The sequence below is a fragment of the Lactuca virosa genome, chromosome 4 (genome assembly GCF_052849685.1).
Source record: "Lactuca virosa cultivar CGN04683 chromosome 4, Lactuca_virosa_CGN04683_v6, whole genome shotgun sequence".
NCBI lineage: Eukaryota > Viridiplantae > Streptophyta > Magnoliopsida > Asterales > Asteraceae > Lactuca > Lactuca virosa.
The window spans coordinates 493,528,021-493,541,819 of record NC_136429.1 but is presented as its reverse complement, the minus strand read 5'-3'; the positions used below and the strand labels follow the sequence as shown (position 1 = coordinate 493,541,819).

The window sequence follows — 13,799 nt, the reverse complement described above, 5'->3', positions numbered from 1 at the left end:
CACCTCCCTCACATACAACTCTGCCAGCCTCTCTACGAAAGAGCTCTCACTGATAGCAAGAAAATAAGCGCTCTTCGTCAGCCGGTCGACGATCACCCAATCTGCATCGACACCCCTCGCGGTCCTCGGCAATTTGGTGATAAAATCCATAGAAATCTGTTCCCACTTCCACTGGGGAATCTCAAGTGGCTGCAACTTGCCATGAGGACGCTGGTGCTCGGCCTTAACCCTGCGACAGGTCAAGCACCTCTCAACGAACCACGCTACATCCCTCTTCATACAGGGCCACCAATATTCTCTTATCAGGTCCAATACATCTTAGTGGCCCCGGGATGGATCGAGAACCTCGACCTATGCGCCTCCTCCATCAGTATGGTACGTGCCCCGCCCACGAATGGCACCCAAATCCGACCCTGAAAGGTCATAAGCCCTCTACTATCGGTAACGAACTCCGATACCTGTCCGATCACCCGCTCTCTCTTGCGGTTCTCCGGTCTCACAGCCTCTGCTTGGGCCCCTCGAATGGTATCCAACACCGGAGTCATCACCGTCAACCTCATACAAACGTCTCGTATCGGGGCACTCTCCGCCCTACGGCTCAGGGCATCGGCCACCACATTAGCCTTGCCCAGGTGGTACAGGATCTCACAATCATAATCCTTTACCACATCCAACCATCTCCTCTGGCGCATATTTAGGTTGGGCTGATCCATCAAATACTTCAAGCTCTTGTGGTCCGTGTATATGGTACACCGAACCCCACACAAATAGTGACGCCAGATCTTGAGGGCGAACACCACGGCCCCCAACTCCAAATCATGGGTGGGATATATCACCTCGTGAGGCTTTAGCTGCTTCGATGCGTACGCTATCACATGCCCTCTCTGCATAAGCACCGCACCCAAACCCGATATCGATGCGTCACAATACACCACAAAATCCTCCATCCCTTCCGGAAGGGCTAATACTGGGGCCTCGAATAATCTCTGGCGAAGAGTCTCAAATGAGGCCTGCTGCTCTAGACCCCATCTGAAAGTCACGCCCTTCCGGGTCAAACTGGTGAGAGGAAGGGCAATCTTGGAGAAATCCCTGATAAATCTCCGATAATAGCCGGCCAACCCCAGAAAACTCCTGATCTCGGTGGGGGATCTCGGTACCTCCCAATTCATCACCGCCTCAATCTTGGCCGGGTCGACCAATATCCCGCTCTGATTAACGAGATGCCCCAAAAACTGGACCTCTCGTAACCAGAAATCACACTTGGAGAATTTGGCGTAAAGCCTCTCCGATCTCAAAACTCCGAGAATCTCTCTCAAATGCTCCTCATGCTGCTCGCTGGATCTCGAATACACCAATATATCGTCGATGAACACGATCACCGAACGATCCAACATCGGCCTGCACACCCGGTTCATGAGATCCATGAACGCTGCCAGTGCATTGGTGAGCCCAAAAGGCATCACCACGAACTCGTAATGCCCAAAACGAGTCCTGAACGCCGTCTTCTGGATATCCTCGTCTCGCACCCTCATCTGATGATATCCAGATCTCAAATCGATCTTGGAGAACCAAGTTGCTCCCTGCAACTGATCGAACAGATCATCGATCCTTGGTAAGGGATAACGGTTCTTGACCGTCAACTTGTTCAACTCCTGGTAATCAATGCACATTCGGTGTGAACCATCCTTTTTCTTGACAAAAAGGATCGGCGCTCCCCACGATGAGCTACTCGGTCGAATAAACCCCTTCCCCAGCAGCTCCTGAAGCTGTGAGGATAACTCCTGCATCTCTGGCGGCGCAAGGCGATAGGGTGCCTTGGCAATAGGCGCCGCTCCCGGGACCAAATCGATGCGAAACTCCACCTGCCTCTCGGGAGGCACACCCGGCAACTCCTCGGGGAAAACATCTGGGAACTCTCGCACTATCGGTACATCATCAACCGAACTCGGCCTCTCAGCGGACACTCGAGTGTCCATCACATAGGCTACAAACCCACTACATCCCTGCTGTAGACTCTGTCTCGCTCTAGCAGCCGAACAAAATGCTGACCCAGAATGGGTACCCTCGCCGTACACCGTAAGTACTCCCCCACTAGGGTCTCGTATGGTCACCAGCTGTCGCTCACAGTCGATAACCGCTCCAAACCTGCTCAACCAGTCCATTCCTACTATAACACACACATCCCCCATCGCAATCGGGACCAGATCTATCGGAAACTCAATGCCGAAGATCTCGAGTACACATCCTCGAATCACCTCAGTAGCATATACCGCTCGCTCGTCAGCTATGGAAACTCGTAGAGGTCGACTCAACGCCTCTCGATCGATACCGATGTGCTGACTAAAGGCTAACGACACAAAAGATCGACTCGCACCAGAGTCAAATAACACCAAAGCAGGTACAGAACTCACAAGAAAAGTACCTACGCACATCATAATATAAGCACAATATCTCAAACTCAAAATAAATAGATGAAAGAATACATACCAGCCACAACATCGGGTGCTGCGCGGACCACCTCCGCTGTCAACTGGAAGGCTCTCCCGCGAGCCTTTGGCCCCTCGACCTTCACTGGCCGACTCTCAGTAGCTCGTACGGTAGCAGGGGCAGACCCCTGCAGTGCTCCCTGTGCCGACCCCCACAACTGTGGACATTCGGCCTTCCGATGGCCGGTCTGATTACAGTGAAAGCACACCGCAAATCCCTTGGTATAATCCTTAGCCATATGCCCCTCCTTGCCACACATGTAGCAAGACCCTGCTCGACAAATCCCCTCATGGCTCTTGCCGCACTTGCCACAAGTGCGGCCCTTCTGGTTCCCTGATCTCGAATCGGCGGGCTTTGCCCGCTTGGCTGCCGGCTGGGACTGTGCCGGTCGCCAATCCCTCCCTTGAGACTCCGCCTCCTCCCTGGCCTGAGTCTCGAGCTCAATCTCCCTCTTCCGATCATTTGCCTGAAGCTCGGAAAATGTCCGCCCTGTGCCGACCCCCGCAGCTGTGGACATTCGGCCTTCCGATGGCCGGTCTGATTGCAGCGAAAGCACACCGCAAATCCCTTGGTGCAATCCTTAGCCATATGCCCCTCCTTGCCACACTTGTAGCAAGACCCTGCTCGACAAATCCCCTCATGGCTCTTGCCGCACTTGCCACAAGTGCGGCCCTTCTGGTTCCCTGATCTCGAATCGGCGGGCTTTGCCCGCTTGGCTGCCGGCTGGGACTGTGCCGGTCGCCGATCCCTCCCTTGAGACTCCGCCTCCTCCCTGGCCTGAGTCTCGAGCTCAATCTCCCTCTTCCGATCATTTGCCTGAAGCTCGGAAAATGTCCGGTACGTCGAGTTTCCCACGAACTCGCGAATATCTCTCCTCAGAATACTCAGATATCGACTCATGCGTACCTGCTCCGTAGACACATGCTCAGGGCAAAACATCGCCCTCTCGTGAAACATCCTGGTGATCGTAGTAACAGACTCGGTACCCTGCTTGAGGGTCAAGAACTCCTGGGCCAACCGTTCCCTTTCCACCGGGGGAACGTACTCATCTCGGAACATAGCGGTGAGCCTCTCCCAGGTCACCGCAACAAGCTCTACAGAAGTGAAGTGCGCTGTCACGAACTTCCACCAGTCCTTCGCTCCCAAGCGAAGCTGGTTCAGCGCGAACCGTACTCTCAGATGCTCCGGACATTAACATATGTAGAAGCACCCCTTAATGTCAGAGATCCATCTCATCGCGTCTATCGGATCCTGAGTCCCATCAAACTCTGGTGGCTTCGTGTTGCTGAACTCTCGGAACAGCAACGAGTCACCCCCCTGCGGCCTGCAGCAGCAACGGCTACGGTGGCCGCATCAACAGCAGCATCAGTAAGAGCGGCGTACCGCTCATCAAAAGTCTCGATCAACGTGGTCTTTATAGACCTAAACATCTCCGGAATCTCAGCCCGGATGGCCGCAGCCACCTCCTCATGAATCAACCTGCGGATCTCCTCATCAGTAACACCGCTGCTCTCAGGTGTGTGGCGTGTCCCAACCATGATGTCTCTCTGAAATACAACATAAAAATATCAGAGACCCACTCGAGCATAGTCGCACTCGATAACTCAACCCTACTCGATAACTCAACCACTAGGTTTGGGTTGCCTCAAACCTAGTAATGGAATGGAATGCTATTTGAAGATAAAGACTAATTTATTAATTTAATATATGGTTAATAAATTAAATATATATCAATATAAATGATTTATTAATATATTATGATGATAATATATTAGTTAGAAATAGTATTGTTTAATTAAGAATTAATCAGAAATTAAGTAGAATTAATTTTGGGATTAATTGGATTAATTAAAAGTGAAAGGACTAAAGGTGACAATGTTTAAAAGTTGAGCATTAAGAAACTCTAGAACCTACCTTAGAGGTGGACAGATTCTAGAGGAGTTCTACATGGTTTCTAGAGCTTTTCTTGGGCTCGAAGGAAACTTGGATGCCATAGGGGGAAAGCAAAAGGGATAAGGCTTATCCAAGGAAGCATGCCTTATCCTAGCTCCTCTGTTCACCTATATAAGCCCTCCTAAGGGTTCATATTTTCAGCCATTCTTATTCCTAATAGAAAACCGAGAATCCTTCCTCTCCCCCTTTCTCCTCTTTAGCCTCCAATTGCTAGTGTTTGGATGTGAGCCATTAGAGGCACGAGACTTATGGTGCTTACTTTCTGAAGACCAATAAAGAAAGGATTACTAGTTTATTTGATATAATAAACTAAGGTAATTATTTTTCTAATAACCGTTTAGTAATTTCGAAAATAGCAACCTACTTTTAGTGTTCTTAAAATTCAATAGTTGTTTGCAAATCATAATGAGAACATAAATCACTTAGGGTGCATGTGAACTTAGCGTTTATGTTTTTCCGCCAAAATAATATTTTTTTTGTGACATATAAAACCCATCAGGGAATATGTTCGTAATATGCACTCACTTTGCAGCGTGAGTAGGGACGTCAACTCCACATAACACTATCCATTATGACCAAAAAGTGAGTTAATATGTTGTATTTAGTTTTTGGGGACTTAGCATATGATAACATCTCAAGCATACAACAAAAGCGTATAAAAGAATACATACATGTACATCGATAATTGTTCAAGAATGCATACAATTGTATAACAGTTTGTAATTTAGTTGACATGCTTTTCACCCCAAAATTATGAAAAAGGTAAAAGGGGTTGTGAATACTGACTAGGAAATTGATCAATTCCTAATGTTGCGTTTCCGCGATTAACAAAGATGACCCCTACTCGCATCCTACGAAACACAAAGGTTATACTGACGTTTTATCTAGTTTTCATTGGTCTAGTAACACTTAGTCAACTAATTGATTTATAAAGTGCCTTTAGATTATTGATTTTTACTTTTATATGAAATTATGGAAATTTTTATAAACATAATTTCAAAAACACATGATATACATGTATTATTCGTTTAAAACATAAATAATTAATCAACATGACCATGAAAGCTCCACAAAGTCATTATATTTTGGATAAATATCTTAAAAATTACCATATTTTGGAAATTTCACAAAATATGTGGGAAACTTCACAAAATTAACTATATATAGGATAACTATCATCAAAATCATTATATATTAGATTTTTTTTTTCAACTTTGGCACTTAGAATATGATATCACCAAATAGTATTACGTCATCATACTATGTCAGTATGCCACATCATCATAACTGACATCTCAACATACCACGTCAGTTTGCAATTTGGTTAACCGGTTACGTGATCAAAATTATAACAAATCAGTATAATAAGCGTCCAGTTTGAGACTAAAATAAATTGTGTTATATCGAATTTTTACAAAAACTTAGTAACTTTTTGTGAGATTTGATAATATATCGATGATAGGATTGCATGCCATTTTTAACGGATTTATTTGAGATGTTAGTTGTTAGCTTTCTTTTCACTACTAGAAACCTTACCTTCAACGACGAAAGCAGCTACGGATTTATTCATTCTGTAGCTAGCTAATAAGTGACGGCTTATTGAGAGATCAGCGACGGAACACATAAATATATCGACCAATATACTTATAGAGAAGTTCAGAGAGATATCACAGAGGGATCAGCCACAAAATGGTAAGATTTTATCGACATAAACAATTCTTCGCTAATCCATCACAAATTAAAACCTTTTAGCGAGGGAACAACGATGGATTTCTAAAAATCACATGCCTTTTTTTCTTGGCCCTCGCCAATCGCTCGCAGAAGATCAGACGCCTCCTTTTTTCATCATCCGCTTTTCTTTATTTTTTCCTTCCCTCGTTTTATTTTCATTCCCGCTTTTCTTTTTCGTTCCCTCATTTTCTTCTCATTCCCACTGATTTCTTACGAAAACCCTGAATGATTTCCTTCTAAATCCCTAATCGACCTTCTGTCGACTCAAAGCCCTTCTCTGCCCGAGAAATCACCTTCACCACCATCCACCTGCATCGCCCCTCTTTGAAGACTAAATTATACTTGAAGAATCGTCGTTTCCCTGCCAATGCCGTTCAGTCTGTTCGTTCATCCTTTACTGCTTCAGATCATAAACTCGAGCAAATCTAAATTAGTTGTCGTCAGCTTCCAATTATGGCTTCTAGTATTGTGTAAGTTGCATTTTCATGTAGCTCTTTTACTTTTCTTTTGTTTCAAGTTCATATAACCATTCATTTTTCTAAGCTCTACCTTCCTTAACTCCTTTATTTTGTTTTTTCGTAGGGTTTTCATATTGATTATCATATTGACTCCAATTTCTGCAGTCTAAATTATATAAATTAGCATACAGATTTTGTTTCTAGATATGATCTGAAATGAATTTGGTACTGGGTGTAGGCATTTGATAAGGGGCTCAAATTCAAAACATCAGCAATCATGAATTGCAGAATGCCTCGACCTATTGTTGGTATGTATTTTTGTTCCAATACTCTTGTCTTCTCTATTCCTATTTTCTTTGTAGGATCCATGTTTGACTTTTAGGTCAAGAATATAGCTATTGAGTTAGAAACATATGACAAACATAGGAACAAGTGCTTTAAAATGGACATTGTGATGCCTATTTTTAGTAGTTATTTAAAACAATATTTGGAAGCAATGAAGTTGGTAGTGATCAAAAAGTCATTGGATTTGGTGCAGAGCAAGTCGTTTTAGTTCAGGATGAATATCTTAAAGAGAAGGTTGTCAATATTGTTGGAAAGAATGCCCTTGTTCTAACAATCATGGAGTCTAAAGGATTACAATTTCATGTAAAATACTAATTAATCTTTTATTTGTTTTCAAATCTTAAAATGAAAATGATTTGTACAACCACAAAGCCAAACATTATGATGCACTCAACTCTATATTTCATGTTTTGTAGGACGTATTGTTATATGACCTTTTTACCACATCATCTTTCTCAAATAATGAATTAGAGTGGTTGTGATTTAGTTAAATTAGTGTTAAATGTTGTTTGCTAATTGCTTATTGATTTTGTATTTTCAGTTGGCAACCAAATTCCGTAACAGTGGACAAACATATGTGTATGTGCAAATAGAATACTTGTGCAAAAATGTATAAATATAATAAGCCATTATCTATGTCAGACTTTTTTACTTTCTAATTTGATAAAAAGGGGAAACATAAAAGTAAATGATGATTGGTGTATATATATATATATATATATATATATATATATATATATATATATATATATATATATATATATAATTGGTATTATGAATATTTATGGTTCTTGTAGGCATATATGAGAAATTTACAAAAGCATTCTCAAATGTTGTTCAAGACCTTAAAGTTGGCAATGATTTATCAAAAGGTATGGCCCAGGTAATGAATTATTTAGATAAATGTAAAATTACCTAATTACCCCTAACTTTAAGAACCTTGACCGATTTTGATTTTCATTTAGTTCGCAATAACTACTATAATAACACACATCTGAACACCCTCTTTCTTTAATTTAAAGTTTATAATTAGTGTTGAATATTGTTTTGCAGGGCCCACTAATTAATGAGGCTGTTGTACAAAAGGTTAATTTTTCTTAAACTACTTGATTAATAACTTTAATCATTTGTTATTATGTTTCCTAAAAGAATGTCGCCTTCCAGGTTGATTCATTCGTGCATGATGTTGTCTCAAAGGTTTGATCACCATTCACCATTCTCCATACCAACTGTTGTCAATATGACACCAGGTACAGGTTTAGTTAATTATCTTGTCATATCTTTTATATCATCAACACTCTTAACTAGTCACTATTTGTAATTCAGGTGTACATGCGTTATAATGATACATGTTAGCAAAACCCAGTAAAGTAGACTCGCTATCATTATGAATAAAAAGGCACACGTTAACACTGTAAGCCCCTTTCCTTGTAGTAGTTATTGTTTTTTTAGGAAATAAATAGCAACATAGTTAATTATGGATACCAATATAGGCAAAGGTAGTTTGATATTGAGAAGACAAAACATTTGTGGGCTGATTTACCTCTTCAAAATGCAACATTTCTAAATAGTCTGTATTTTTTACTTGGTTTATTGATCAGGGATTAAAAAACATGAACAAAAATGCTAGTAAACTTATCCAATGCCTCCAGAACATCAATGGAAACAACTATCCTGAGGTACTTAGTTTCTAATAACATAAATATATATGATTTTATGTTCGGATTTTACAATTGATTGGTTTAATTTGTGGAGTTTACAGGAGCCAATTGTCATGGATTATCCGAGTTTTTTTGCTCAAAGCTGAGAGTGCTATGGATGTGGCAAACTTTCTCTAAAACTTTATATTTCAATTGACCAATTCATGTGTTTTTTCCTTTTGATTTGAAGCTTAGCATATTTCCATTAAAAATGCAAGTGCTTTTCTGTAAATTTTTTTTATAAAAACTGTTATGTGACTCACGATTAATGCAGGAACAAAGAATGTGGGTAAGTTTAAGAACATTTTACACTATGCTCTGTATTCCCATGGTCCTTTATTCATTAATAAGATCTTCCATCAGATGATTCATCCATGGATGAATGCTTATACATGTTCTTGACAGGAGAAGTGGGATCAACTTAATTCATAATGTTATTTACAAATGTGGGTAAGTTTAAGCTATACATATTACATACTCTGTTACTTTCTTTACCCATTAAGTTGATGTCTGAATTTGCTAATGCTTTGTAATTTTTTGTAGATCAAAACACATAAACTATATTGGCTTATTGGAAAGGGGTAATGAAATGATTTGTGCTGCATCCGTCAGGTAGGGTAGGGTACGCTGCTGCTTTACTTAATTTTAATCAAATTTGTCAATTTCTGACCTTAATTTTAATAAATTTTGTATAGGATCCATGGTTACCAACACAGTTAAATCCTTCTTTTATCCAAAGTCTACGCCCAATGTTCATGTAAGTTCTTTCCCATTTTGTTGAAATAAAAGAGAACTCTAATTTTTGCAAAAGATCGTTGAGTTGACTAGTCAATGACTCTATTTATATGTAGGTTTTGAGCATAAAATATCATAACCATCTCCTCGAAATGATTGATGCCAGGTACTTGTATTGTTTTATGAAACAATCTTTAATGAATATAAACTTTAAATAATATGTGCAGTTGTTCTGATAAAGAATGGTAGTTCTATAATTTCCTTCCTAATTAAAAATCTTACATCCATTTTTATAAATACTAAATGTGCAGTTAATTTTGTTGTGGTAGACGGTCCATAATGGTCAACACAAATGTTCAAAGAATTGAATCCCAAAAGAGAAGACAATTTCTGAACACCAGTTCCTAAACACGGTATTTTCTTTCACCAACATGTATTACCAATTACTATTTGGTCGGAATCGGAATTCAATTCCATTCCAGTCCAACATTTGATTTCAAATGAGTAGACACTAATCTCCTTTCCAGCAATAGAAAGGCTTTGCTTGCAACAAATGCTTCCAACAATGACCAAGTCTCATTCCATTGCAGGAAAACGTAAGTGGTACTTGGTTCGCCTAATTCAATGGGATTTAACAAGAATCGGAATCAAATTCCATTCTCTCCTTCTTTCCGATGCAAGATATGAAGCAATGGAGAAGATTTATGCGGAAATGCAAAATATGAGAGGAAATTTAGAATTATCGTACATTATATGTTGAAATCAAATATCAATCAATACTTAACTTTGGTATTTTAATATTAATGTTTGGTTTTGGATTGTATATTTATTTGATGCTTTTGGTATTTAAATGTTAAAGTTTGGTTTGGAATTGTATAACTATTTTATGTTTTTGGTATTTATTGTTTTTAGATTCATAATACAAATAAAAAAGTTGATATTACATATCTGCGAGGGATTAGCTACAGAAAGAAAAAAAAATCAAATCTTTAATTTGCGAGGGATCAACGACGGAATTTAAAAAAACAGATATAGAGTGTTGCGAGGGATCAACGACGAAACAATGTTATTGAGTAAATGTATTAAGTGACGAATTCACGATGGATATTCTGTCGCTAAGGTCGTCGCAAGACAAAACTAATCCGTTGCTAAATCTGTCGTTAAGTCATTAGCCACACTTTAATTGGCTATGGAGTATGTTTGTCGCTGATCCGTCGCAAATGTCCTTAGCGACGGATTCATCCGTCTCTGAAACCTGTTTCTAGTAGTGTTTAACTACAACTTAATTTTGATATATGAAAGATAAAATATAACAAAAATGACTTATTAATAAGTGAACATTCCAAAAGTGACACCTCTAAATACAATCATTACGAAAACATACATATCTCATTGCATGCTTTTTACACATATTTTTCTTAACAAAATGATGCATTCCATTTTTAGAAAGGATAAAGAGGTTGTAAAGATACATTGTGGATGGGAAAGTGAAAGTAAAAGGTGCAATGTGATGGTTGTGGGTTCGTAAGATTCTAAAAGTAGAAACAAAGGAGAAACAATTTGTGTTGGATCGTTGCTCGTGAGTTTCCATTGCCAATTTCATTCAACAATTTACTTTTTCGTCGTTTTTCCTTCATAACACTCCAAATCGTTTTCTATATTTAGCAGTTCATGACACCATCATTGCATGCTCGAACAACTAACTATACACAGATCAGACTAATCATTTTAGGTGCATGTATTGTTTGGTCAAGTCAATACAAGTACGCAAGAAAAGAAAAAAAAACTGATTAATAATGTATTTAAAGTGTTTAGTTTGTGTTTTTTTTTTTACTGTAGTGGACTTGATTGATTTCATACGATTCATCTAATGGGATCCACACCTTGAAGACGATAATCTCGAGTTGTTTCTTCTAACTACTAAAACTAGATTACAATGTTTATATATATAAAGGTGTATGTATATTAAAGAGTGCAACTTTTAACTCCATTGTCGTTTTAATATGTTTATAGTTATTGCATAAATTTCAATAAATAGTACTCTTTTAGATTTCATTTTACATGTACGTGTTGAATGGTTAACGCTGGAGTTCTTGAAATGGACAAGTTGGATAATAAGTTCAAACAAACAAATATTTACACGAGTTAAAGAGGTTATTAGGTTGAGCTGTTCACTTGGCTGTAGTTTTAGAGCTAGTAATGGGACAGATAAGTGTTGAACCCCATGAATCCCCTTAATTCATCTCTTCTAATAAAATTACAAGTCCACAACGGCACAACCAGCTAAAGCTAATTATTCTTAAAGTTCACCGTCCATTTTAAGTCTTCCTTAGAGTGCACAGAGCAAGGGTGGAGATAGTAATGAGACAAATAGGTGTTGAACCCCCTTAGTAGTTCTCTTCTAATTTGATTACAAGTCCACAACTAGCTAAAGCTCACCGTCCATTTTAAGTCTCCCTTATAGTGCATAGAGTCATGGCTGATTAGGCAAAAGATGGGAGGATTAAGCCTATAATAGCCATATTTTGGGTATGGTTTTCAAAATATAGACATAAAAAAGTCTGTTTCTACAAATAGACATGGATTCCTCAGAGCTACTTCCGAAGGCTCTGCAGAATGAACTTATGCTCTGAAAAATCGATGTGGTAAAAAAAAACACAAAAAAAGCAGAATAACAATTCCTCGGAGCACCATTTGCTGAAGACCAGTTTCTCGGAGCATCATCCGCTGATTGCTCATTTAGCTCCGCACATTTCTGGATTTCTGCGTTTTTTTTTGTACGCTAAAGAACATGTTGCTTGCATTACGAAGGTTCTGCAGAGGTGTCTCTGCGGACCTCGTTATAGCCCCTGCGGATCCGTCACTTTTACACATATGCCCCTCCTTAATTTACCGTATTCCTATTCCATGGAGGGTATCCTAATTCCTCGAAGCCCTCAAATATCACATCTACAGAATCCATGTCTATTTATGGAAACAGGCTTTTTGATGTCTATGTACGCAAAATATGGCTATTATGGGGATAATCCCAAAGATGGGACAGTGTCAGCGGTACCTCCATTCCAAGAAGACGCGGGTTCAAGAAGATGCGGGTTCCGGGGCATGGTGGTCTATCCCAACCCAAAAGTATATAGCCGTTTAACGACTATATTTTCAAAATTATTTTTTTTCTCATATATAGACCACACGAACCTTCTACACTCTCTATAATTCCATTCGTACTCTCTCTAAATCAAATACAACCTTTTTTTCTCTTTAGTTTCAAATGGAGAAAACTGCAATAAAGTCCTTACATATTGACTTTATAATCGATTTAGTCATTATATATATTTTTATTCAATTAAGTCCCAAATACCGGTAATCGTATTCAATTTAACCCCTTGACCCGCTCAACAGGTCATCCAACTTTTGAAAATTACATTTTTGGCCCAGATTTCAAAGTTTATTACAAATTTGATCCAAAATTTACACTTTTGGCCTAGATTTTAAATTTTGTTACAAATTTAGTCCAAAGTTTACCCTTTTTGCCCAAATTTTAGAATTTTATTATGAATGTATACAAACAAATTTTTATAAAATATATACAAACACGATTTTATCAAATGTATACAAACACGTATTATATAAAAAATTATTCAAACACGTTTTTATAAAATATATACAAACACGATTTTATAAAATGTATACAAACACGTATTATATAAAAAAATTATTCAAACACGTTTTTATAAAAAAATATAGATATACACCTATTTATGTGCATATATATATATATATATATATATATATATATATATATATATATATATATATATATATATATATATATATATATATATATATATATATATATATAGGTGTTTGTATACATTTATAATAAAATACGTGTTTGTATATATTTTTTTTTATAAAAACGGATTTGTATATATTTATGTACTTAATAAATACCTATTTTACAAATAGATATTTCATATACAAAAAACTTTTAAAAAAAAGTTTTTGTATTGAAAATTTAAGATTTTTATGTGAACATATGATTTTATAAAGAAAAAACATATTAGAAACAATTTTTTGAGAAAAAAAGTTGTAAAATAACTAAAGTTAGGATGAATTCAAAATAAAATTCTAAAATTTAGGCGAACCACTCAAGTGAGCTTGGTCAACAAGTCAACGATCACTCACCCGAACCACTCCAACTTCAAACGACCATAACTTCTTCGTTTCAATTCCGTTTTCGACGTACTTTATATCCACGGAAAGGTGGTGCGAAGCCCTACGCTCCTAACAACACTCCATGGCCTTAAAACTTCTCAAACAAAACCCAAAATCCCTAAAAGACCGAGATGTCAACTACGATTATCCCCTTGGCCTCCGAAGACACAATCGAACA

General features: G+C 38.4%; 3 long non-coding RNA genes across 3 annotated transcripts; all 3 read left to right on the top strand.

Moving 5' to 3' along the window:
* Window positions 1-6,598: 6,598 nt before the first annotated feature.
* Window positions 6,599-7,554, top strand: LOC145103917 (uncharacterized). Its single transcript, XR_013706934.1, has 3 exons — window positions 6,599-6,641; window positions 6,868-6,937; window positions 7,516-7,554. It is a non-coding gene; the product is annotated as an uncharacterized LOC145103917 (long non-coding RNA).
* A 624-nt stretch (window positions 7,555-8,178) lies between these two features.
* On the top strand, window positions 8,179-8,653 carry LOC145108086 (uncharacterized). The gene is made up of 3 exons (XR_013708070.1): window positions 8,179-8,224; window positions 8,301-8,388; window positions 8,576-8,653. It is a non-coding gene; the product is annotated as an uncharacterized LOC145108086 (long non-coding RNA).
* Window positions 8,654-8,907: 254 nt separating this feature from the next.
* LOC145169389 (uncharacterized) lies at window positions 8,908-10,144 on the top strand. Its single transcript, XR_013742464.1, has 6 exons — window positions 8,908-9,124; window positions 9,218-9,286; window positions 9,370-9,431; window positions 9,526-9,575; window positions 9,721-9,822; window positions 10,000-10,144. It is a non-coding gene; the product is annotated as an uncharacterized LOC145169389 (long non-coding RNA).
* Window positions 10,145-13,799: the final 3,655 nt, after the last annotated feature.